At 59.4% G+C, this 3,681-nt stretch overlaps 1 pseudogene; it reads left to right on the top strand.

The window, feature by feature from the left end:
• LOC133356210 (adenylate cyclase, terminal-differentiation specific-like) overlaps window positions 1-932 on the top strand; it is a 6,861-nt pseudogene extending 5,929 nt beyond the window's left edge.
• Window positions 933-3,681: the final 2,749 nt, after the last annotated feature.

Raw genomic sequence — 3,681 nt, forward strand, 5'->3', positions numbered from 1 at the left:
GTGGAGACGATCCCCGCCAGCGGGACAGCAGCAGCAGGAGCAGCAGCAGCAGTAGCAGCAGCAGGAGTAGCAGCAGCAGTAGCAGCAGCAGCAACAACAGCAGCAGCAGCAACAGGAGCAGCAGCAGCAGGAGCAGCAGCAGCAGGAGCAGCAGCAACAGGAGCAGCAGCAGGAGCAGCAGCAGCAGTAGCAGCAGTAGGAGCAGGAGCAGCAGCAGCAGTAGCAGCTAGCAGTAGCAGCAGCAGCAACAGCAGCAGCAGCAACAGCAGCAGCAACAGGAGCAGCAGCAGGAGCAGCAGCAGCAGGAACAGTAGCAACAGGAGCAGCAACAGCAGCAGGGGCAGCAGTAGGAGCAGGAGCAGCAGCAGGAGCAGCATCAGCAGCAGGAGCATCAGCAGCAGCAGGAGCAGCCGGGGCAGCAGCAGGAGCAGCAGGAGCAGCAGGAGCAGCATCAGCAGCATCAGCAGCAGCAGGAGCATCAGCAGCAGCATCAGCAGCAGGAGCAGCAGCAGGAGCAGCAGGAGCAGCAGCAGGAGCAGCATCAGCAGCAGCAGGAGCATCAGCAGCAGCAGCAGCAGCAGGTGCAGCAGCAGGTGCAGCAGGAGCAGCAGCAGGAGCAGCAGCAGCAGGAGCAGCAGCAGCAGCAGGAGCAGCAGCAGGAGCAGCAGCAGGAGCAGCAGCAGCAGAAGCAGCAGCAGGAGCAGCATCAGCAGCAGCAGCAGGAGCAGCAGCAGCAGGAGCAGCAGCAGGAGCAGCAGCAGGAGCAGCAGCAGGAGCAGCAGCAGCAGAAGCAGCAGCAGGAGCAGCATCAGCTGCAGCAGGAGCAGCAGCAGCAGGAGCAGCAGCAGCAGGAGCAGCCAGAGCAGCAGTAGCAGCAGCAGGAGCAGCAGCAGCAGGAGCAGCAGCAGCAGCAGCAGCAGCAGCAGGAGCAGCAGCAGCAGGAGCAGCAGCAGCAGGAGCAGCAGGAGCAGCAGCAGCAGGAGCAGCAGCAGCAGCGCCTTATTCTCATGGGCGTGAACGCGAAGGCGGACGAGGTTATAAATATAATACACAAATGATGTCGGTGGTGATGATGGTGATGCTGATGTTGCGTTGGCAGTGGCACACAAGCACAGACGATGACAAGAACGCGTTCGTGAATAACAGAATCGTGGCCTTGAAAGGAAATGTGTGCATATGTGACAGGCAACATTTCGGGCAATGGACCGAATTCAGAGCACATTCATCAATGTGTTTAAAAAATTAACCCTTAACAGTGGCCTTAACGTAAACATTATAGTTTAACACGTAGACGCTCGCGACCAATATTATTATTCGTGATATATGCATAAAACATATAACAGGCGATGTTTTGGGTAATACCCATCTTCGTAGCACATACAATAGCAATGTTGTGCTATGGAGGGTCATTGCCCGAATCGTCGGCCGTTATATATTTTAATTCGAGGCGACACACACACAGTGCTCGTATCGCAGCCCGTTGCGTGTTTTGTTGTTGTTGTTGTTGTTAAATGATCGCACGTCAACAAGTGTGAGTGTACACGCGCACACACACATCGTATTTCACGAGCCCTCACCACCACCACCACCCATCATCAGCAGCATCATCATCCACAGCATCAAATTTCGATTTCAAGCTTTCTGCCTTCTCGACAGACCTGTTCTCCACCTGAAGACGGCTGCTTGCGTTGTGGCCGAAACGTCGTGAGAATTATGATGTTTTATTTTTATTAATTTATTATTTTCCTTCTACGTGACTTTACCGAAAGAACCAAGAAGATGAATCCACAGCATCATCCACAGCAGCATCTCTCGTGTCCCGTCGCAGGTCGGCCTTGTGCGCCCGGGGGGGACCCAACAACAACAACAACAGCCGAGAGAGACGCGCACCCCGTTTACCTTCTGCGAGAGAAGCAGGAGAGTGGTGGAGGGGGGTGTAACGTGGAAGGTGCCTTGCCTTGCTCAGCGGCTGCCCTCACCAAGCGGTCTCGCTCCTCGGTTTGTGGATGCGTCGTCGGCTCGAGCCGCGCCGCTCTTCCCGTTCGGTTTGTGCCCACGGTGATGATGCCAACTGACGATGTCTAGCGGCTGGTAGCCACTTCGCTGCTGCTCGCTGCCAGGGATAACGCAGGGGGGGGGGGGGGGCTGTCCGTCTGTCACCGGCTAGTCACGCTCGCCCGTCCCCCATGGTCCGCGCTCAACGGAGGCTGGCCACTTGCCACCCGGCTATCGTCGGATCGTCCACGCGGCCGCCGGTCTTTGGGATTTCGAAAAAAAAATTCAACAACGCTGCCGACTTGTTTACAAGCCCCCCCCCCCGGCAGGTAAATGCGCGTGACAGCCGCTGTCGCAGGCTGTCGCCTGGGCTATCAAAGCAAGCGACCAAGAGACCCCGCGGACTCGCCAGCCCCTAACGCTGCCACGGAGCTTTATAAACCGCTAGCCGACGCGGCCACCATCAATCTGCCCGGTCAGAACCTGCCCACTGCCACGATATTCCTCCCCGCCGTCTCTGGCCGTCAGCCAGCGTCCCCAACACCACCAACAACACCACCACCACCAACACCACCACCGCCGCCGCCGCTCTCGGTGTCCGCTGATCGTCACAATCCCTCGGTGTTGGCCGAAAAATCGCCGGCAGCCAAAAGCTTCCCCCTCCCCTCCTCCCCCCCGTCACAAATCGTCCGCCGCCACTTGGCCTGACAGCCGCTGCTGACGACAAGACGACGTTGGCCTCGGCTGCCAGCAGCCTGGACGATGCCTGGCGGTCGCTATCCGGCCCCCCGACTGCCCCCCCCAAGCTGTATTATTATAGCAGGCTACCCACATGCAACGGGGAGAGAATCTCCGTGCCCGTAGTCTCGTCTGTCAACCAGCCGCCACCAGCAGCAGCTGCCACGAGACCTGGCCGTGTTGTACAGCAGCAGCAGCAGCCGTCGGTTTTCCCTTCCTATCTCTCGCCTCCTCTGTCTCTGTCTCGCACACCCACACAATGCACGCACGCCTCTCAGCGGATGTTTCGTGGACGCTACGACACCACCACCATCATCATCATCACAATCGCGCAGGGGCTGGCTACATCGTACACGGACGGCGGCAATGGACAAAGCGGATCGCACGCCGGGCCTGACCCAGCCAGGAGGGGCAGGCGGGGGTGGGTGGCTTGCTTGGTTGGGGCTGTTCGCAGCAAAGGGACGGGGGGAGGGAGGGAGAGGATGAGAGAGCGAGCGACTCCAACCTCCGCGAGATCAATCCGGCACCTTCGCTGCACGGCAAACAGCAGCAGCAGCTGCAGCTGTTGCTGTTGCTGCTGCTGCATCAGCGTCCCCACGCTGCCAGTGGTAACGACGACGAAGGGGCGACAGCGACGTCTGCGCAACGCCGCGGAGTCGTCGGAAGCAAACGGAGAATACTGCGGGCGGACAAGAGGAGGACGCCCGGTGGCGGAACATCGTCTCGCTCTCTCCCTCTCTCCCTCTTGGCCGTGGCGCGTCTCTCGTCTCGTGTTGTGAAGCGGCCGACGCGGGGCAAACCACAGCCCCGATTGGGGGTGGTGGTGGTGGGATAGGAACTGCGCTATGAACCTGGCAACGCCGAGTTGGATTCTCGCTCACGTCCCAACACCGGTGACGATTATCTGACCCCCTGATCATGGGCCTTCCCCGAGGTCGACTCGGCCTC

The sequence above is a fragment of the Lethenteron reissneri genome, chromosome 53, assembly GCF_015708825.2.
Source record: "Lethenteron reissneri isolate LAM-NWPU_2019-01 chromosome 53, ASM1570882v1, whole genome shotgun sequence".
In the NCBI taxonomy this organism is placed as follows: domain Eukaryota; kingdom Metazoa; phylum Chordata; class Hyperoartia; order Petromyzontiformes; family Petromyzontidae; genus Lethenteron; species Lethenteron reissneri.